Genomic DNA, 23,768 nt, shown 5'->3' with positions numbered 1-23,768 from the left:
CATGTTGATGGTTTCTCTCTTCATTCCCAACAACCAACGCTGACCATTACTCCCAAATGACCAACACACTAGCACATACATGCGCGCGATCACAAGATCGGACTCACTGATCCAACAAGCCATCACTATACCTGATGCCAAGTTGGATCAGTGAGTCCGATCTTGTGATCGCGCGCATGTATGTGCTAGTGTGTTGGTCATTTGGGAGTAATGGTCAGCGTTGGTTGTTGGGAATGAAGAGAGAAACCATCAACATGTATTCGAGGGCTGTATTTGTCTTGCGGGATACATAGTGAAAATTTTGGGTTGCATTTTGTCGGCATAATCTCATTCATGTAACACCGGCCGATCTCCACCTGGATTTCCTGGAGATTCGGAGCCGGAAGTCGCATGTCCTGCGCGCGTGCTCCTAGGTTCATTACCATACCGCCACCGTTGTCTGCCATATCGCCATTCGGGTGTTCTTCATATTGCTGCCGCCACCTTTGGATCACCTCACGCTCGTTTGTAAGAAGAAGGTTCCAGTTTATGTCCTTACACATATCAGGCTTTGGCACATGGCCCTTACGTGAACGGTTCAACAGTTACTCCGTCTATTCACGGTCTCGATCTTCCTGCTGGCGCTTTTTCCTCCGGAAAATCGAGTTTTGTCTGTTCCGCGCCCGTTTATATCGTGCCTCGTTCGCCCTCGTGCGGTGTTGCAGCAATCTCGCCCATGCTGCATTCTTCTCCTCAACTAACTGCTCACATTCGCCGTCATACCAGTCGTTTCTCTGATCCGGAGCCACCGTGCCTAGTGCAGCGGTTGCGGTGCTTCCAATGGCGGATCGAATATCTCTCCAGCCATCTTCAAGAGATGCTGCGCCTAGCTGCTCTTCCGTTGGGAGTGCCACTTCCAGCTGCTGCGCGTAGTCTTGGGCTAGTCTACCGTCTTTTTAGCCGCCCAATGTTAAGTCGCGGCATCCGACTTCGACGCGTGTTGTACACCGTCGAGAGTTTTGAGCGCAGACATACTGCAATGAGGTAGTGGTCGGATTTAATATTAGGTAAGTGCGGTAAGTGCGTACGTTCGTGATGTTGGAGAAGAATTTACGTTACTTGATTAGGTGATTTCCATATGGGCCTTGTGGATATTCTTGCGGGGAAATAAAGTGCTGTTGCGGGAGGCTGTGAAGTTTATGCATCGTTGGCCGTTGTCATTCGATACGGTGTGCAGACTATCCGGTCCGATGACCGGTCTATACATTTCCTCCCTTCCTACCTGAGCGTTCATGTCACCGATGACGATTTTGACGTCCCGCAGTGGGCATCCATCGTATGTCTGCTCCAGCTGCGCATAGAACGCTTCTTTCTCGTCGTCGGATCTCCCTTCGTGTGGGCAGTGCACGTTGATGATTCTATAGTTGAAGAAACGGCTTGCACATCCTTACGTTGATTGGCTGCCACCCAATCACGCGTTGGCGCATCTTTCCCAGCACTATGAAGCCGGTTCCCAGCTCGTTGGTGGTGCCATGGAGCTCTCCATGGAATTTCCAAGAAATTTCTTATAGAAATTCAATCAACTATTCCATGGAAATTCCAACGAATTACGCAAGAGAATGGAAAATCAAACGTATTTCCGAGACGCCAACTATTTCAAAGCTAATAGAATATCCATTCTTAAAAATGTCCTAAGCACCCAAACACATGTATGTGACGGATGCCTCATAGAAAAATTTCACTTTTTATGTTTTCGCCTTTAGTTTGGTAGGTATATAGTCAAGTTGATATGTTGTTGTAGCTGTCGATTCTATTTTGTAAAGACGTATGATTTGTTTGAGATGCCACAGCTACGTTGCTTTATACCAAATAAATGTGGGTAATTCCCCAAAGTCTCATTAATCATAAAACATACGGTGCCAAGTAATGCCAAAAATAATTATATATTAAGTAATATGAGGGCTAATACATTCACGCAACCTACAATTTTTCAAGTCGCATAAAAACAACAATACAGCTCCGGTCGATCCGTTTTCACTTTCTTTAAGCGCCGTGCGTACGCATTCATTTGTCTTTCCGTAACAACACGCTTCATCACCCAGCATCATTGAGGAAAAAACGTGTAAAACATTCATATCCGAAATACAGACCGCAAACACACCCGTCACTTACCTACATCCTTGCTTCCGCGCGTCATTGAGTGTTTTATTCAGCTGTCAAAAAATAGGCACGTCCCGGCGTTCTCCACTTGCGCCCATTATTGTGGGGCCTGTTACTAATCAGCTATGAAGTTATAGGTGCTATTCAATGGTAGAAATATATACGTTCCATGACGGAATAGCAAGTGAATCATATGATATACGAACGCGAAAATAGTAACTTGGCATAGAAACTTAACCTTCAATAACGTTGAAAGTGCTTAAGCAACACTAATCTGTATGGAGGGAGATTGAGGATGTACGCAAATAAAGAAACAAGGCATATGAATGTGAATTTAAACTTAAGTTGTTACTTTCACCCGCATATTCCAATTATAATTTTCAGTTCATATTTTTATTGACAAGTTTCAACTTTATTATGAGCCACTCATCGAGCTGCCATTATCCCACCGAGGAAGTACCGCAGCATGACTTCGATAAATCCATTTTTTCTGCGTCTCAGATGAATTGGTTAGGGCCTTCAAACTTCGTCTATAGGTTAGTGCGGTTCGATATCGCAACATTCGTAACTCCACCCAAAGGGTGCGATGATGAGATGAAGCTGGATGGAAATTTTGTGCGTGTCGCGAGATTTCGATTTCAATCTGCGCGGCGCGACGGATGGCGTCTGGCTGCAGCCTGCGAGTTTACTTGAGGTAAAAGGTGTTAAAACTTATTTAGAGCTGATTGATTGGCCGCGGGCACGCATGAATAACGCCCGGCGGACGGCAGAAGCAACAGCAACAGCCAACCCAGCATCAGCAGGTTGCTCGTGTGCTTTTACTTTCGTTGCAGATGCGGACGACACGGGAGGAATGCCCTTTTCTAGGGGCGGGATGTGTGGTATAGCATTACAAACGCAGGCGGGGAGCCTAATATTCGTTTTATCGATTGATTAATGGATTGTGCTGAGTGTTGACCAATCCGTCGATGGGTGGGTCGCTGTTTGAACTGGTGCACTTTTGAATGCTTTCGAGGTGAACCCACTGTGTTAACACTGATTGAATGGATTGGGAGGGCCTAATGGATTCTGGTGCATGTGGGACTATGAATGGAGTGATTGTTTCCATTGAATAAGCCTACTTTCACTGAATGGATTATTATGGTTAATCTTGTATTGTGTCAACGAATTAAACGATTGCTTCATTAGGAATTGTTTGCGTAGGGGTTGGGTTTAAAGGCATTAGGAGAAAAAGATTTGATCTGTGATTTATCTTTTATTTCTGAACACAGGTATAGCATTCCTAAACCTACAATACGATTCGATTAATCTACTAAAGATAAGTCAAAACATAAAAATGTTTCAATTTCGGAATGTGCAGTGAATAGTTCGATTCTTTATTGAACGACAATCCATGCACAAACTGATATTAAGTAAAATTATGATGACAGCTAGAAAATAGTTCAACTGCCTATTTGTTTATGAGCGAATTATTCGTTTCAATTGCAACAAATCGTTATTCATTTTTTTTTATTAAATGGTAATGAAAATTTTTATTCAATAAGCAACACGTGAAATTTAGAAGAGCATCTTATTTATTATAAATCCTGTAATTCAATTCGATAAAACTTTCACCCACCAACACGTAATACTTCATATTACCTAACAAATCACCTTTCATGAGGCATACCAGAAAACTGCAACATTTTCTTCGCTGAACCGTCCCTTGCCAACCGGGTTTGCCCTTTCGGGGGCAATTTTAATTCCCCATATTACTCCAGCTGCAGCCGATGCGATGCTGCACCGTCTTCCGCCTTATCGGTCTCGGCAGCGGTATTGAACGCCCGTGGCCCGCCAGACGATCGCTGCAGCAGTATATCGGCGCACAATCAGCGCAAACCATTTAATCAAAGCTCTTTGGAAGAAATTAGCCGGGAAGACACCTGATGGTGCCGACCGTGTAATTGATCGTCAAACTACCAAACGCTCCGCCTTGAAACGATGACGTCCTCTGGGCCCTCTCTCGTGCGATGCAAAACGATGCAACAGTGAGTGCCGCCGCGCCGCCAAATGGATAAATCTTCGTGTCTAAAACGTTGTAAAGTGCCGTCTGTCTTGGTTGCGATCAAGTGCTAATAACGGATTGGTTTCATGTTCGACAGCAACGAAACAGGTCGTTTAGCAATCGCTGACACCAGGCAGCCGCGAGAAAGCACATACAGGCATACTTCGACTTTATTAACTTGAAACTTGCAGAAAGAGTTTAAGCAAATCGATAGATTTTTAGAACATGTTTTACAGGACCAAATTTAATTCATCATTCATCAACATTCCTATGGAAATATCTACACCCAACAAGTGGATGGAAGATAATAATACCATTTTGCTTTGAAACCTTGCATAATCTGTTAGGAAGATTTAAATACCATCATTGTAGTGAAATCTCACAATTTCGTATTTTTTAAAACTTAAGATGCTTTTTTAATAAGATGCTTAAACTTTATTTTTATGTAAAGCTTGCAGGATTGTATAGCTATACCAAAATTTTATACAAAAATTGCAAAATTTGTTTGTTTAGGTGTAGTCTAAATTGTTGGTTGATATTCAGATGTTTGTCGTGAAGAATCACAATGTTTTTTTTTACATTTTGAAACTTTATGGAAATCAAATAGATTCTATGATGAACTTTCCACGGAAAGAGATACAAATTTCTTTATGAATCCCCGATGGTAATCGAAATGTGTTTATGTGTTTATTTTCATGAAAATTAAGATGAGGAGATGAGGATTCAAATGAACTTACTGTAAAAAATCTGTAATAAATAAACAATGCAATTTAGATATTTTTTAAAGAATAAGGTAAAGTTTCCTTGGATATTTGTAATAATTTACAATTTGCAATAAGTTTTAGATAAATTTGGAATGAATGATTTATGGGAAATCAGATAAATTTCCTATGAAAATTTCGACGAATTTATTACGAAAATTTTGATAAATTTTCCACGGTAAACTGAATGAATGTATTTGTCACGGAAATGCGAATGAATGTATGTATAATTTGAAATAAGTGCCTGCTTAGTACTTATGCCTGTCTAATCTGTATTCGCATATCAAATACAAAAAGCTTTCAATGACTAGCTTGACTGTGTATCGGAATCAAACACAATAAAAAAACGAAAAAATTAAAATCTATGTCTATAAAACTCAATGTTTGTATGTTCCAGCATAACTTCTTAACGCATTTACCGATGTCAACCAAATTTGGAACACACATTCTTTATCATAAGGAGACGACGATGGCATGATCTTTGGGAAAGAGGGAAGGGATGGGGGAGGAGTATGCTTTAGAAAACGAATGATTCAATGTAACTTCTAAACCCGTACACCGATTTCTACCAATAGCAAATGATTATAGATGGGGTAGGACAGTCATTGGGGAAAGGAAGAGGTGTGTTAAGGACAATAGGCATAACGATCATTTGGCATAATTGTGTATAGCGTCAAAAGTGATACCTTTTTCAAAAGTGGGCGTCCGGAATTCGTTAATGGTAGGCTTGATCACTTCTTTAAAAAAAAATAGACGTTTCGCCGGAATAATACAACGGTGTATGTGATTCCTCCGTTAGTCGTTTGCGTGATTCCTTATTTGCAAGTAGGCGTTTGCTTGCAATAAGTTAATGATGGATTCCTCGGGAGTAGTTATGCCGTTTCGTTCGGTCGAAAAATACCTACCATCAGTCTATACTTATCAGAACATATCATCGATCTACTTTATCTACATATGTGAAAAATACAGTAAATAACGCTTTCTCTTCCACGATTCCAAGTTATGCCAAATGACTTTGCAAAACAATTATGCCAAATGACCCAGGTTCCCCTGAAAATAACATTTTCCCGAAAATAACATGTTAGAGGAAACTTCAGAAGCGAGCCAGCCTAGAGTAGACCTGTGCGCCGATAGAAAATTTACCGGCGGCGGCGTGATAGATCATTTTCAGCCAGCGGCGGCGGCGTAGCGGCAGCACGCCGTTGGTAATCGGCGGCGGTCGGCGTGAACTGATTTCAAACGTCAAAAATTCTCGGAGTTTCTTCAGAAGTTCCTCAACGAGTTCGTTGAGAAGTTCACCAAAAATTCTCTGGACATTCCTTCAGAAGTTCCTCCAGGAGGTCCTCAAGGAATTCCTCCAAAAGTTCCTCCAGTAGTTCCTCCAGGAATTCCTATAAAAGTTCCACCAAATTCCTCCAGGAATTCCTAAAAAAGTTTCTTAACGAACTCCATCGCAAAGTTCTCCAGGAATTTCTCCAGAAGTTCCTTCAAAATTTCCTGCGGAAGCTTCTTCAGGAATTCCTCTTCCGGAAGTTCTTCTAAGAACTCCACCTAAAATCCCGCCAGCAACTCCTCCGGAGGTTCCTTCATAAATTCCTCCTTCATAAATTCTCTCCGGAAGTTGTTCCAAGAATTCCTCCATAAGTTCCTCAGGGAATTCCTTCAAACGTTCTTTCGAAAGCTTCTCCAGGAATTCCTCTTCCGGAAGTTCCTCCAAGAACTCCACCGGAAATTCCTCCAGCAACTCCTCTGGAGGTTTCTTCATTAATTCCTCCGGAAGTGCCTCCAGAAATTCCTCCGGAAGTGTCTCCAGAAATTCCTCCGGAAGTTGTTCCAAGAATTCCTCCAGAAGTTGCTCAGGGAATTCCTCCGGTAGTTCCTTCGGAAGCTTCTCCAAGAATTCCTCTTCCGGAAGTTCCTCCAAGAACTCCTCCGGAAATCCCTCCAGCAACTCCTCCGGAGGTTCCTTCATTATTTCCTCCGGAAGTGCCTCCAGAAATTTCTCCGGAAGTTATTCCAATAATGTCTCCAAATTCCTCCGGAAGTTCCTCCTGGAATTCCTCCGGAAGTTCCACTAGGAGTTAGTTGGGAACTTCCTTCAGGAATTCTTCGGGAAGCTCCTTCAGGAATTCTTTGGGAAGCTTCTCCAGGAATTCCTCCGGAAGTTCCTCCAGGAATTCCTCCAAAAGTTCCTCCAGTAGTTCCTCCAGGAATTCCTATAAAAGTTCCACCAAATTCCTCCAGGAATTCCTGAAAAAGTTTCATAACGAACTCCAACGCAAAGTTCTCCTGCAATTTATCCACAAGTTCCTTTAAAAGTTCCTTCGGAAGCTTCTTCAGGAATTCCTCTTCCGGAAGTGCCTCCAGAAACTCCTCCGGAAGTTGTTCAAAGAATTCCTCCTGGAATTCCTCCGGAAGTTCAACTAGGAATTAGATGGGAACTTCCTTCAGGAATTCTTCGGAAAGCTTCTTCTTTGGAATTCTTTGGAAGCTTCTCCAGGAATTCCTCCGGAAGTTCCTCCATGAATTCCTTCGGAAGTTCCTCGGGAAATCCTTCGAAAGTTCCTCCAGGAAATTCTCCGGAAGTACCTCCGGCTTCTCCAGGAATTCCTATAAAAGTTCCAACAAATACCTCCAGGAATTCCTAAAAAAGTTTCTTAACGAACTCCATCGCAAGGTTCTCCAGGAATTTCTCCTTCAAAAGTTCCTTCGGAAGCTTCTCCAGGAATTCCTCTTCCGGAAGTTCCTCTAAGAACTCCACCGGAAATCCCTTCAGCAAATTCTCCGGAGGTTCCTTCATTAATTCCTCCGGAAGTGCCTCCAGAAATTCCTCCGGAAGTTGTTCCAATAATTCCTCCAGAAGTTCCTCGGGGAATTCTTACAAAAATTCTTTCCAAAGCTTCTCCAGGAATTCCTCTTCCGGAAGTTCCTCCAAGAACTCCACCGGAAATCCCTCCTGCAAATCCTCGGAAGGTTCCTTCATTAATTCCTCCGGAAGTCCCTCCAGAAATTTCTCCGGAAGTTATTCCAATAATGTCTCCAAATTCCTCCGGAAGTTCCTCCTGAAATTCCTCCGGATGTTCCACTAGGAATTAGTTGGGATATTCCTCCAGGAATTCTTCGGGAAGCTCTTTCAGGAATTCTTTGGGAAGCTTCTCCAGGAATTCCTCCGGAAGTTTCTCCAGGAATTCCTCCAAAAGTTCCTCCAGTAGTTCCTCCAGGAATTCCTATAAAAGTTCCACCAAATTCCTCCAGGAATTCCTAAAAAAGTTTCTTAACGAACTCCATCGCAAAGTTCTCCTGGAAATTATCCACAAGTTCCTTCAAAAGTCCCTTCGGAAGCTTCTTCAGGAATTCCTCTTCCGGAAGTGCCTCCAGACACTCCTCCGGAATTTGTTCCAAGAATTCCTCCAGAAGTTCCTCCGGAAGTTCAACTAGGAATTAGTTTGGAATTTCCTTCAGGAATTCTTCGGAAAGCTTCTTCTTTGGAATTCTTTGGGAAGCTTCTCCAGGAATTCCTCCGGAAGTTCCTCCAAGAATTCCTTCGGAAGTTCCTACGGGAAATCCTTCGAAAGTTCCTCCAGGAAATTCTCCGGAAGTACCTCCGGCTTCTCCAGGAATTTTTATAAAAATTCCAACAATACCTCCAGAAATTCCTAAAAGAGTTTTTTTGCGAACTCCATCGCAAGCTTCTCCTGGAATTTCTCCAGAAGTTCCTTCAACAATTCCTTCGGAAGCTTCTCCAGGAATTCCTATTCCGGAAGTTCCTCTAAGAACTCTACCGGAAATCCCTCCAGCAACTCCTCCGGAGGTGCCTTCATAAACTCCTAAATTCATAAATAAATAAATAAGTGCCTCCGGAAGTTGTTCCAAGCTTTCCTCAGAAGTTCTTAACATAATTTCTGAAGAAAATCCATAAGAATGCAAGAAGTTGAAGTATTTTCAAATAAAGTTTAAGAGAAAATACAAAAAAATCTTTTTGTTTTCCCAGATTTGAAATTTCCAATAAAATTCCGAAATAATTTCAAACCAAAACACCAAAGACACCAATAAGACCGATAAGATACCTGTCAAAACAATTCAATGTCTGCCAAATCTGTAATCTAGTTGTGTAAGCAGCGTTAGTTAGAAATTATTCAATTATCACTTTACAATTTGATTTTCGTTTAATTTGAGAAATGAATCACACCTTTAATAAAATATGTATATGTTTGCCCGATCATAATTGTATAGCTAAATCAGCCCAATGCTGCAGTTGTGGGTAGGTCGCCATCCAATAATTTTTGCATACTTGAAATTAGATAAATGTAATATGAACTTGACCGAAAATATATATTTCCGATAGGATGAACTTACCAGTAAAAATGATCTTTTACCAAAATGTACGAAACTCATTACCTACTTATTACTACTAGCTCTTCAATAGCCATCGACATGGTAAAAAATATTCGGCGGCGTGTAAAATTTTCATGCGGCGGCGCGCCTATTCATTTTTGACAGCGGCGGTGGCGTGAGAACATCACTGGCGGCGGCGCACATGTCTAGCCTAGGGATGAACTTAAATAAAGACAACATTTCTCGCTTAACTTTTCAAAAGCACCTAAGTAACATTTTTTTCATGAATTACAGTGGATCCAAAAAGTATTCGTCTAGCTGCATATTCTTTAGTAAAATGTAAAACTTGGGCGTGATAGAAGTGAAATCAAAAAACTTTCTTCTAAATTTGGTAGAAAACTTATCAACACATGATTATTATTCAGAAATAAATAGAAATTTCAATTACTTTTTCTGGTATGTAGAGAATATCTCAATTTCGTCAATTTCGCTCGCTCAAAAAGTATTCGTCTATTCAAAAAATAATCGAGTGAAACACGAATAAAACAGTTTTATTCGCATGTAGTTACACTAGCACACTCTAGTGATGTCTAGCAACATTTTTGTCACTATTCAATGACAGATCAAATAATGTTTTTGTTTTGTTTGAACTTGGCGCGGAAAATAGAAGCACCATGGGTGGGAAAAGTGAAAAGATGAGTCAAAATGAAAAAAAAAACTTATTCTACGCCTGCATAATTAGTGCAAGTTGACTTATGACTTTGCAAGAAATGTGGGTAGGCCAAGGGTAGCAAGAATTCAATCATTTAATTGGTGATTGATCGCATCAGCGCCACAAAAATCTATCAAAACAAATAACAGAGTGGTCGCCAGCGATGGTAAACTGATAACGATGAGCGATTTATTGTGCGGAAAATTAAAAAAATCCTTCAAAACGAGTTCACCCATATAGGCAAGTGAGTTGTTGAGAAGAAGTGCTTAGATATGAACCAATACGAACAGAAATACCTGTGAAGAGTATGGGTATAATGGGCGAGTATCACGGAAGAAAATTCAAGTGAGCCATCAAATTATCAAAAACAGCTCGATTTCAGCTAAAAATATCGCTGGAGAAGGATGACTTTCGGAATCAAGTCATGTTATCTGATGAAAGCAAGTACAGCATATTTGGATCAAATGGCCGATGTATGGTATGGCGGAAAATGAATATTGAGATACAGCCGCATTATCTCTTTTGAGCAGTAAAGCATGGTGGGGGCTCCGTCATGGTCTCTGAGGTGCTTGAGCGCAACCGGTGCGGGAAAATTTCACATTATTGAAGGAATTATGTATCACAAAATGTTCATCCGCATTTTGAAAGAAAATTTGAACGCCAGTGCTGGGAAATTGGGCTTACAGGGAACATACATCTTACGGGGTGATAATTACCTCAAGCACACAGCCCAAAGTACTAAGCTGTAGCTACTCTATAATACCCCAATCAACTCAAAACGTCTCCTCAGATCCCATATATGAATCCAATTTAACTCCATCGGAAGGTTCTGAACGACAAACTTTTCGTGAAATTCGTGAAAGTCATATTTCCAACAACAACGAATTGAAATTAGTGTTGAAAGAAAAATGGAAGAATATTCCGTTCCCCATTAAGGCTAATTAAGTCAGTTCCATGCCACAAGAACTACAGCCCGTCATAGATACACAGGGGAATCCAACGAAATATTGAATTCCATTCTACAACTCCTGTTTTCGTTTCAAAAGCGCGCTAAACCTGACTAGACGAATACTTTTTGAGCACGTATTTAATGAATTGTTATGTTTTGTTACCTGTGTTTTTGTTATTGTTTTATTTTTCTGTTTGATTTTTAACAATAAAGATGAATTGATTAATTTACTACACAATGTAATCGATAGTTTTATTTTTTTGAGCTTACTAGATTCTATCTTTGACATTTTCTAGAAAACACACAGCTAGACGAATACTTTTTGGACTCACTGTAATTTGAATACTGCAATCAATTACTTCCATGTTGTTCTGTTGATTGCGCTGTTCAAATTAATTCATGATAAAAATGTTACTTAGGTCCTTTTGAAAAGTTAAGCGAGATTTTCCCGGAAATATTAGATTATAATACATAATAATATATTTAGCGAAACCATTGGTGCGAAACCAAAGTTAGGTCTGCCTTCTTTTCATAAAATGATGAAGTATCAATAACAAAAACAATTGGTTTCATCCCTTTCCGAATGTAAAAAAAAATACATAAAATACTCGGGCACTTATTCAAAAGGACGTATGTGATTTTGTAAACAAAGATGCCAACGTCGATTTGTCCAATCTGATGGCACTTCTACGCAAACCAATACCACGAACAGGTAACCAAAGCCTTCCGCTACCTGTCTGTGGTGATAGTTTGAGTGGGAGTGCCATCAGATTGGAGAAATCAACGTTTGAATCTTTGTTTACGAAATCACATACGTCCTTTTGAATAAGTACCCGAGAATAATAATTTTTCACGTTCACATGACTTTCCCACAGTGTTTCGGATGAATATCTAGAGAAAGTTCGGATCCTATACCCATTGAATTTAAAAGTATTTTACAACGGAGATCCGAATGAATCTCCCACAAAAATGCGAAAAAAATTACAACGGAAATTCGGATAAATTTTGCAAAATTTGGATTATTTTCCCACGTAAATTTAGATGCATTGGAATAATCTCGGATAAATTTCTCACCAAAAATCGAATAAATTTCTCTCGGAAATTCGATTAAAAATAGTTCGAAAGTTTGAAAAAAAAAAATCGAATTCGTTTTACACGGAAATTCGATTTATTTTCCAACGGAAATCCGTATGAATTTTCCAGAAAAATGCGGATAAAATTCCGACGGAAGTTTGGATGAATTTCTCATAGAAATTTGGGTAATTTTTCCAAGAAAATTCGGATGAATTGTGATAAATCCTGAATAAATTTCCCACCATAATACAGATGAAATTTCCACTGGAAGTCGAATTAAGTTCTTTTGAAAATCCGGATGAATATTCCACGTAAATGTGGATGAATTTTCCATAGAAACTCGGTACACTTTCTTACATAAAGGTTGGAACAATTTCTCACCAAAATTCGAATGAATATGCTACAAAACTTCTGATGAATTTCACGGAAATTAGAATAATTTTCTACCATAAATTGGGATGATTTCCTTTTGGAAATTTGGACGAATTTCTCAACAAAAGTCGTATGCAGGGTTCGTAATGCTCACTCAATCTCAGGAGCACAGGATGGACATTTTTTGAGTAATCTGGTTTAGGGTGAAGTTGATCAAGTCAGCTCTACTAAAATCATTATGACCTAGTAGTCAAAATACACTAGAGTAATTTGTATGAATGTTGAATTTACTACTTAAAGAAGTCTATGAAGTCAATATTTGAAACGAAAATAGCGTCATTTATGACTATCTCTCTCTTTCTTCCACAAAATACATTTTCATGATTATAATAGAAAAACTCGGATTTCTACCTAGCGGTAACATTACTTGAATGGAAAATATTGTTGACTACCGTTTCATAATAAAATGGCACTTTTGACTGACACATCAAATGATCATCTTTACCTCAATGATCATCTTCCCCCCAGTTGACGGTAGTTAAGATATGAGAAGTGAGAAGTGAAGAGTTAGAAGCGAGAAGTGAGAAGTGAGATATTCTAAGTGAGAAGTGAAAAGTGAGAAATGAGAAATGAGAAGTGATAATTGCGAAGTAAGAAGTGAGAAATGAGTAGCGGGAAGTAAAAAATACAAAGGGAGAAGTAATAAATTCGAAGTGCGAAGTGAGTAGTAAGAAGTGAAAAGTATGAAGGGAGAAGTGAGAAGTGAAATTTTAGAAGTTAGAAGCGAAATGTGATAAGTGAGAAACGAGAAATCATAAGTGAGTTATAAGTGAAAAGTGAGATGGGCGAAGTGAGAAATGAATAGTGAGAAAGGAAAAGTTAAAAGTGAGAAGTAAGAAATAATAAAATCTAAGTGAGAAGTGAAAAGTAAGAAATGAGAAGTGCAAAGTAAGAAGTGAGAAGTGGGTAGTGGGAAATGAGAAATGAGAAGTGAGAAGACAGAAGGGAGAAGTTCGAAACGAGTAGTGAGATGTGAGAAGGGAAAAGTTAGAAGTGAAAAGTGATGAATATGAAATAAGAAGTCAGAATTGAGATATAAGAAGTTATAAGTTAGAAGTGAGAAGTAAAAAATAAGAAGTGAGAAATGAGATGTATGAAGTAAGAGGTCAGAAAATAAAAGTTAGAAGTGAGAAGAGCAAAGTATGAAAGTTGTAAGATGAGAGTTGTAAGTAGTGAGAAGTGAGGACCGTGCAACAAGAAGTAGAAGCACAGATACTTCCTGTGTTCTTGTTTCTTTTTTCTTCTGCCTTCTTTGGTCTTCCTTCTACTTTCTGTTTTATATCTCTCCACTCACTTGTCACCTCTCAACATCTCGCTTCTCACTTCATAATTATCATCTCTCCTTCTCACCCCTTGCTTCCGTTTTTCTCACTACTCACATCCTTCTTCTCACTTCGCAACTATCACATCTCACTTCTCACCAATTTCTTCTCAGTTCTTATTTATTACTTTCCACTACCAAAAACACTCACTTCCAATTCTCAGTTCTCACTTCTCATTACTCTCTACTCATTTCGAAAAACTCATTTCTCACTTCTCAGTTCTCGCTGTTCACCATTCACTTCAAACATCTCACTTTTCATCTCACTTAACAGGGATTTTTTTTAAACTAGCGAAAGAAACCCAGCTTTGCCTGGGTGTTGCAAATGTCACAATGTACTATTTGCAGCACCGCACTCTAGATCAATTTCCGTGCGTTTGTTTTGTTTTCCTCTACAGCTGACCCAAAATTGTATTCTAATGTTTTTTAACATTTCCCCGTCAAATTCACCAACGTTTTGTATATACAAACCTTGCGGATCCCAAAACGAATCGATCAGGGAAAAAATCTTGCAAATCGGTCAACCCGTTCGCGAGTTAAATCGTCAGGAAGGAAATCTTAACTCATTTTTATTATATAGAAGAAGAAGACTATTAACAGTTTAACGACATAAGGCCGAATATAAATGTGTTCCCAATGTCGATATCTCACTAATTCGGTGGTCCTTTCAATAGCGAATAAGGGAGAGTGTTCACTGTATAATTAGGTATGTTGGTATGTAATATCAATTCGTCAGAAGGAGAACATTTTTGGCTAAAATGAGGACGGAAGGATATTGTATGAGAAAGCATTTACATTTCTAACGGAAATACGGGTTAATATGCCACGAAAGTTGTGATTAATTTCACACGGTAATTTGTAGAAAGTTTAATCCTGAAGCTCGCGACTATTCCGCGTTCTTATTTTGCGATCAATCTTGCACTGATTTATTAACTCACTGACCGCACAAAGCACAAACCCGGATCTCGCGACTTTTCTACGTTCTAATACGATCGCGTCCAATCATTCACTCACACGAAAATTCGGATGAAGTTCCCACTGAAATTAGGATGAATTTCTTTTGAAAATTCGGATGAACTTCCCTAGGAAATACAGATGAATTTTCTATTGTAATTAGTAATTCGATCAATTCTCCCTGGATATTTGGATGAATATGCTGCAATTTTTTTGATGAATTACTCATGAAAATTAGGATGAATTTCTCTTGGGAATTAGAATGAATTTCCTTCGTAAACTAGGATGCATTTCTTTAGCATCATTTTTTATGATTTTTTCTTTAAAATTCAAAATAATTTTCCATAGAAATTTGGATGAAAATTTTTCGCAAAAATTTGGATGAATTTCCTTCGATTAATTTTCCTGACTAAATTTGGATGATTTACCAATTTCGGATGAATCTCTCACTGAAACTCGAAATCCCAACGTAATATCGGATGAATTTCCAATGAAAATTAGAATAAAATCCAACGTAAAATCGGATGTTATACCCACCGAAGCTCGGATGAATTTCCAATGAAGTTCGAGACGAGCCAGCCTCAGGCTGAAAGTCTCGTTGTTAAAAGACAAAAAAAAATTTCCAATGAAAGTTGGGATAAAATTCTCTTTGAAATTTGGATGAATTTCTCATAGAAGTTCGGATGAATTTCTTACAGACGGTTTTGAAGAATTTCACACTAAAATTCAGATAAGTTTGCCACACAAATTTGAATGAATATCCCACGATATCAGATTATTGTTTCCTCTGTAATCAGCATGAGTATCTCGCAGAAATTCGGATGAATATGCCACGAAAGTTCGTTCATTTCTATGTAAATAATGATAAATTTCCCTCTGAATTTTTTACAAACTTATTTATTATTAACTAGCAGACCCGACGAACTTCGTTTCGCCTAAAATTGATTTATTTTCTGATTAGATCTCGAGTTATGAAGAAATTGATGTTTCATTTGTATGGGAGCCCCCCTTTCCAAAGCGGGGAGGGGTCTCGAACCATCTTAAGAACCTTCCCCGGCCCCAAAAACCTCCACATACAAATTTTCACGTCGATCGGTTCAGTAGTTTCCGAGTCTATAAGGCACAGACAGACAGAAATTCATTTTTATGTATATAGAAGAAGAAGAAGAAGAAGATATCTTTATTAATGAGGTTTTCGGCCCTGGACCGGTTCGCCTCGCACTGTTTTTTTTTTTTTTTACAAACTTCCCTCACAAACTCGGATGATTTACCTTACGAAATTTGAATGAATTTCTTATGAAAATTCAGATGAATTTCTCACCAATTATCAAACTTTCAACGTGATATCGGTCGATTTTCCAACATAATTTCGGATGAATTTTCAAACGTAATTCTGATGATTTTCTCACGAATATTTGGGTGAATTTCCCATGGTTGAGAAAGTAATTTAGGGGTCGTACACTTATTACGTAAGCAATTTTTCTGGGTTTTTCGACCCCCCTCCCTCCATGTAAAGATTTTTTTCATACAAATGAATTTTTATTTATATGGAGCGTAAGATATTGACCGACCCCCCCCCCTCCCCCCATAAGTGCTTACGTAATATGTGTACGGCCCCTTATGGGAAGTCACCTTGGTAAGCCACAAAATAATTATTGTGTACTAAACATTTTGTAAAAGCATTTCGATGATCGACGAGAAAACGCGCTTTCAAGACATGATCGATCCTGCCGTGATTAATTTACTTTCCTACCGCACAAAACACAAAACCCAGATGTCGCGAAAGATCTACGTCCGACATTAACGCACTCAACTCACAAAGCATAAGCCCGTAACTCGTGACTATTCTGCGTCCTAATACGAACGCGTCCAATATTGTTCTGATTTATTTACTCACTGATTGCACAAAGCACAAACCCGGATCTTGCGACTTTTCTGCGTTCCAATACGACCACGTACAATCATGCACTCACACCAAAATTTGCATGAAGTTCCCACTGAACTTCGGATGAATTTCTTTTGAAAATTCGGATGAACTTCCCTAGGAAATACAGATGAATTTTCTATAGTAATTAGTAATTGGAATCAATTCTCCATGGAAATTAGGATGCATTTCCCTCGTAAACTCGGATGCATTTCATTAGTAACATCTTTTTATGATTTTATCTTTAAAATTTGAATTAGTTTTCCATAGAGAACTTTGATGAATCTTCCGCGGAAGTTAGGCACTCCCAACGGAAATTCGGATGAATATATCACGAAAATCGGATGAATTTCCCTTTGAAATTGAAATGAATTTTCCACCGAAATTTGAATGAAATTCGGATTACTTTCCCACTGAAATTGAGACGAATAGCTTATGAAAATATAGATGAATTTCCCTCGGATATTCAGATGAATTCTACATACTAATTCGAATGAATTCTGCACGGAAATTCGGATTATTATACCACGAGAATTTGGATGAATTCCCTTTGGAAATTAAGAAGATTTTCCTTCGAAAGTTCGAATAAATTTTCCTCGTTAACCCAAATGAAATTCCTTAGAATTTTTTATTTTACTTTCGCATGAAAATTTGGATGAATATGCCACGAAAATTCTAATGAATTTCTCTCGTAAACCCGGATGATTTTTCTGACGGAGTTTGTATGAATTCACCATGAAAGTTCGGATGAATTTCCACCGGAAACTCGTATGAAGTTTGGATGAATTTCACCCAGAAAATTTTGTAGAGAATCCCAACGGAAATCGAATGAAATTTTGACGGAATTTTCGTTCGGATGAATTTTTGACCGAAATCTACAGGTCGGAGACATCCAAAACATCAGACGCAAGTCGATGTCATCCTAAACGTAGCCTTCCATTAAGTACTTTAAATCAGAGCATGAAATATTCATCTTCCTGAAGCAACTTCACCCCGAATTTTGACAAACATCGCATGAATATTCAAAACATATATTGGGTCGTATGAATAAAAAGTAGTAAGTTCAACTTTACTACATTTTCAGTAGTAAACGTCATTTGTGGAACATGTTCGTATGAATAAAAGAGACTTTACTACACTACAGATTTCGAACATACTACAAACAACTGATTCGGTATGAATAAAACAAGAGTTTACTACTGATTTCTTGTAGTCTGCTCAAGACGTTGCTACTCATATTTCAAATGCAGATTATTCATCAGAATCGAAGCGAATCGGCTTTGTTCTTGAAAATAGAAGTCCAATTTAGGGAAAACAATCAAAACAGACATGTCTTTTGTTGATTAGCCGCAAAAAATGATGAAATCATCATCGTCATCAAGGGGTCTAGTTTTGTTTTGACGTTTCTCCGTGTAGTAAATGGTAGTAAACTGTAGTAAAGGCTAAGTTCGAATGTAGCATATGCCATAAGTTCGAAAATATTTTTATTCATATCGAACATGTAGTTTTCTCTGTGGACTTTATTTTTGAGTAGATACTACAAGCGCTGAGCTTTGCTACTTTTTATTCATACGACCCATTGACTTACTCAGTTTACTTTTTCATATATTCACTCATTTGATTACTACTGAGTACGGTAACTGCGCGCGAACAAAACATAATTAGCCTTGATTATGCTGACATTTGTCGCTAAAAATGTACCTCAATTAAACGTCGAGAATAGATCTATGTGTGTATTTATTTAAAGTTTCGGATATGTGTTGAGTTTTACGGTAATTAAATAATTTGTGAAATTCAAATAAATAGTCACTGAGCCATATTCATTCCGAAAATTGACAGTGCAGAGCCGAATATGAATATGTTTAGAAATGAAGTGACAAAGAAGGCCGATGGGCTTCATAAAAAATAATCAATTATTTAAAGCTCTGCGTTTAAATACTACATCTGAAATCAAGCAGGAATATTCTTTTACGAGAATTCCGTAAAAACAGATGTTTTGTTACACGTTAAACAATTCCATTAGTAATGTTTAAAGGAGTAAAAATAGTCGCCTATTTCATCGGTACATTCGTAGCACAGAATCTGAACTTCGCAGAATCCCAAAAAAAAATTAAAGCTTTTTAAACAGCAAGAAAAAATATAAATAATGGTCTCCCAGACTCCATGTTCCAGAAAACTACCGAAGTAACCGCTACACTCAACAAATTCAACTTGTTTGCAAAACTTTTCGCCAATGACTTCACCAACGATTCCCTGTAGGAATCTGATTTGGAATTAGCTACTATGGATCTACTACATAGGATCTTTTAGACATGTTAGTTAACCTTCCTAATGCATTAGAAAAAAGTTACACATTGTGCATTGGGGTCCATTTGGACCCAAGATTTCACCTCGATCACAAAAACTCAAATTTCAACCGATTTTCGATCTTTAGGCACCAAACGAAAGCTGTAGGTTCCAATAACAAGCCCACGGGGTAATCCATTTAAATTGGCCACTCTAGTCCCCGGGGAACCTGCGCTAAAGAGGTACTGTTTGAGCTTCTCAATTTGGCATCAAATTTTCGAGTTTCGTGTTATGAAACATAAAATTGCTTGCAAATATGTGCTCTAATGATCCCAACTGTATTTGCTATATTGTATATGCCATTTCTGGGCAAATTTATCCCTCGGGCGGTCATCGGAAAGCCCTCTGGAAGATCCGGAACATCCGTAAAATTGGCCAATTCTAAAAGTTCATCCCAGAGCTTCGCGATTTTTTGGTAACCCTTCATTCTGGCACATTGTGGGTGCAATCAATAGTTAAAGCCTTCTGTAACCTACAAATGTCCCGGAAACGGTCCTCCGGAAGATCCGGAACATCCGTAAAATGGCCAATTCCAAAAGTTCATCCTAGAGTTTCGCGATTTTTTTAAAACCATTCATTCTGGAAAATTGTGGGTGCAATCAATAGGTAAAGTCTTCTGTGACCCCCAAATATCCCACAAACGGTCCTCCGGAGGATCCGGAACACCGGTAAAAGTGGCCAATTCTAAAAGTTAGTCCTAGAGCTCCGCGATTTTTTCGTAACCATTCATTCTGGCAAATTGTGGGTCAAATCAATAGTTAAAGCCTTCTGTGACCTACAAATGTCTCAGAAATGGTCCTCCGGAAGATCCGGAACATCCGTAAAATGGCCAATTCCAAAAGTTCATCCTAGAGCTTCGCGATGTTTTTAAAACCATTCATTCTGGCAAATTGTGGGTGCAATCAATAGGTAAAGTCTTCTGTGACCTCCAAATGTCCCAGAAACGGTCCTACGGAAGATCCGAAACATCCGTAAAAGTGGCCAATTCTAAAAGTTAATCCCAGAACTCCGCGATTTTTTCGTAGCCATTCATTCGGGCAAATTGTGGGGGCAATCAATAGTTAAAGCCTTCTGTGACCTACAAATGTCTCAGAAATGATCCTCCGGAAGATCCGGAACATCCGTAAAACAGCCAATTCCAAAAGTTTATCCTAGAGCTCCGCGATTTTTTGGTAACCATTCGTTCTAGCAAATTGTGGGTGCAATCAATAGTTAAAGCCTTCTGTGACCTACAAATGTTCCAGGAGCGGTCCTCCGGAAGATCCGGAACATCCGTAAAAGTGGCCAATTCCAAAAGTTCATCCCAGAGCTTCGCGATTTTTTGACAACCATTCATTCTGGCAAATTGTGGGTGCAACAAACAGTTAAAGTCTTCTGTGATCCCAAAATGTCCCAGAAACGGTCCTCCGGAAGATCCGAAACATCCGTAAAAGTGGCCAATTCTAAAAGTTAATCCCAGAGCTCGGCGATTTTTTCGTAACCATTCATTCTGGCAAATTGTGGGGGCAATCAATAGTAAATGTCTTCTGTGACCTCCAAATGCCCCAGAAATGGTTCTCCGGAAGATCGGGAACATCCGTAAAATGGCCAATTCTAAAAGTTAATCCCAGAGCTTTGCGATTTTTTCGGAACATCCGTAAAAATGATCAATTCCAAAAGGTAATCTCCGATAAATCGCATTATTTCGTAATTATCCATCCTGACGAATAATGGATGCAATCAGTAGTAAAAGTCTTCAGTGATCCAAAAAGCTCCCGAAACGGTAATCCGAAAGATCTGGACCATACGTAAAAGTGTTCAATTTCAAAAATATATCTCAGAGGTTTTTTCCTGTGCAATCAATTGTGCAAGTCTTCTGCGACCCGCAAATGCTCCCGAAAGGGCCGTTACCACAAAATCATTCCAGAGCATTGCTATTTTATTCGTAACCATCCATACGGGCAAATTGTGAATAATGGATAATGCAATCAATAGTGAAAGTCTTTTGTGGCCCGAAATGACCACAATACGGTCCTCAAGAAACTCGAAACATCCGTAAAATAGGTTAATCCTAAAATTTGATCCCAGACCTGAGCATTTTTGTTAGCATTCACGTAGTAACGGTGAATTATATGTGGAGTAAATAGTGAAAGTCCTCTGTGACCTACCAAAAGTTAATCACATTCGATATTTTAGGCATTAACATTACATTGTTAACGGCTCCGGTTCTCCGGGAAATTTGGGACATCCGCTAAAATTATGAATTCCAGAAGCTTATCCCACAGCTCCACATTTTATTTCGAAAACATCCATAGCGGAGAAGTCATCATTCGGTTGAGAGGCCCAAATTTGGCGTAATTTGTTCGGCAGTGGTTGGTTATAATCAGGCTTGTAAAATGTCATATTTGTTCATAACTTTCTTCAGAAGCCAAATTTATTCCATAATTTTAGATGTACTCATAACGCTTGAGTAGGGCTATATTTTTGTCCAAGGGTACATTGCTCTAAATATAACATATGAGGCTGGATAGTGAAAACTCTCCAAAATGTCACGTGTCATTTGACATAATGTTATTTGAATGACATTTTGCCTCCCACGCCTCAGATTACACATTCACAGCAATATCTGGTTAGACAAAGTTGTAGGCACATTTAAACGCTATAAGTTCGTCATACTTCAGGAATGATGGCTACTTTCAGAAAAAAGTTCTGGGAAAATTATACAAACGAATACAAATGACATTTTACAACACTGGTTATAATAATGTTCTATGTCGAAGTAGCCGAGAAGGTATGTGAAGATTAAATTTCGATAATTCTTAGAGAGTCTGTGTGGAAATCGCGTAGGTTTATTTATTTTTGGTTGTGATACATCGGAAATCAGGAATACCAGTGAAAATGGTCAAATCCAAAAGTTCATTCCACAGCTTTGCTAATTTTTGCTTTCATTCATATGGGTGAATTATGTACGCAATCAATAGCGAAAATCCTCCGTGATATGCAATGACAATAATAAAAGTCGAAACAAGTACGAGACACTGAAGACGGCCTTACTGTTTAGGTCGAAATACGTATCTGTCAAATCATATAAAGAAATCAAATCAATTGGTGGAATCAAATGGAATTGTACAAACTCGTCTGATGACAAGTAATGACATTCCACTGATATCTCAAAATAATTTTCTTATCAATAATGAAAATTCCTTCGTAAAATCCGGAACATCCGTAAAAGAGGCCAAATCCAACAGTTAGCGTAACAGATCATCATTAGGCAGCTACGGCGGCGTGGCGGCGTTCCTCCTTGAATTCCTCCGAAGCTTCTCCAGAAGCTCCTCTGGAAGTTATTCAAGAACTTCCTCCGGAAGTTCGTTCAGAAGTTCCTCCGGTAATCCCCTCGGAAGTTCATCAAGTAATCCCTCGGAAAGTGCCTTAAGGCATTCCTCTAGAAGTTCTTCTGAGAATTCTGAGAGTTCTTCCGCAAATCTCTCCAGAAGTTTATCACGCAATTCCTCGGGGAGCTGCTCCGGGAGCTCCACCGAACTTCTTCCGGAAGTTCATCCAGAAATTCTCAACGAAGTATGAATCCGAAAGTTCCTCCGTGAATTCTTTTTCAAATTGGCCACATTCACGGATGTTCCGTATCTTCCGGAGTACCATTACCGTACAGTACCGAAAACTTTTATTATTGATTGCAAACACAATTCGCCAGTATAGGTGGATACGAAAAAATCGCGATGTTCTGAGATGTTATTTAAGAATTGATCACTTTTAGGAATGAACTGGATCTTCCGGAGGACCGTTTCTTAAGCACTTGGAGGTCACAGAAAACTTTCCCTATTAATTTGCCAGAATGAAAGGTTACGAAAAAAATCACCGTGCTGAAGTTTTGGAATTGTCCACTTTTACGGATGTTTCAGATCTCAGATCTTCTGGAGGACCGTTTTTGTGGCATTTTGGAGGTCACAGAAGATTTTCATTATTGATTGCATCCACAATTTGCCAGAATATATTATTATGAAAAAAATACAAAGCTCTGGAACGAATTTTTGGAATTAGCCATTTTTACGGATGTTTCAGATCTACCGAAAGACCGTTTCTAGGGCATTTAGGGGTCACTGAAGACTTTCACTATTGATTGCCCCACAATTCGCCAGAATGGATGCTTACAAAAAAACACGAAGCTCTGGGATGAACCTTTGAATTTGGCCATTTACGGATGTTCCGGATCTTCCGGAGGACCGTTTCTGGGACATTTGTAGGTCACAGAAGGCTTTAACTATTGATTGCACCCACAATTTGCCAGAATGAATGGTTACGAAAAAATCGCGGAGCTCTAGGATTAACTTTTAGAATTGGCCACTTTTACCGGTGTTCCGGATCTTCCGGAGGACCGTTTCTGGGATATTTGGGGGTCACAGAAGACTTTACCTATTGATAGCACCCACAATTTTCCAGAATGAATGGTTACGAAAAAATCGCCGAGCTCTGGGATTAACTTTTAGAATTGGCCACTTTTACGGATGTTCCGGATCTTCCGTAGGACCATTTCTGGTATATTTTGGGGTCACAGAAGACTTTACCTATTGATAGCACCTACAATTTTCCAGAATGAATGGTTTTAAAAAAATCGCGAAACTCTAGGATGAACTTTTAGAAATCACGGTGCTTCATTTACCGTTATTATGAAAATAAATATACCATTCAATCGGCAGTCGCCATTCGATTCCTACTATAATTCTACGCTTCTGGACAAATTTTCAAAAAAATCGTTGGTGGGATTTTCGAGTTATGCCATTTT

At 38.9% G+C, this 23,768-nt stretch overlaps 1 protein-coding gene across 2 annotated transcripts in view; it reads left to right on the top strand.

Moving 5' to 3' along the window:
• LOC134210686 (putative uncharacterized protein DDB_G0282133) overlaps window positions 1–23,768 on the top strand; it is a 597,983-nt gene that overhangs the window by 394,592 nt on the left and 179,623 nt on the right. The gene's annotated exons all lie outside the window — the stretch shown is intronic.

This window comes from Armigeres subalbatus, chromosome 2 (assembly GCF_024139115.2).
Source record: "Armigeres subalbatus isolate Guangzhou_Male chromosome 2, GZ_Asu_2, whole genome shotgun sequence".
NCBI lineage: Eukaryota > Metazoa > Arthropoda > Insecta > Diptera > Culicidae > Armigeres > Armigeres subalbatus.
The sequence above is the reverse complement of the archived record's forward strand: the minus strand, read 5'-3'. Positions and strand labels throughout refer to the sequence as shown.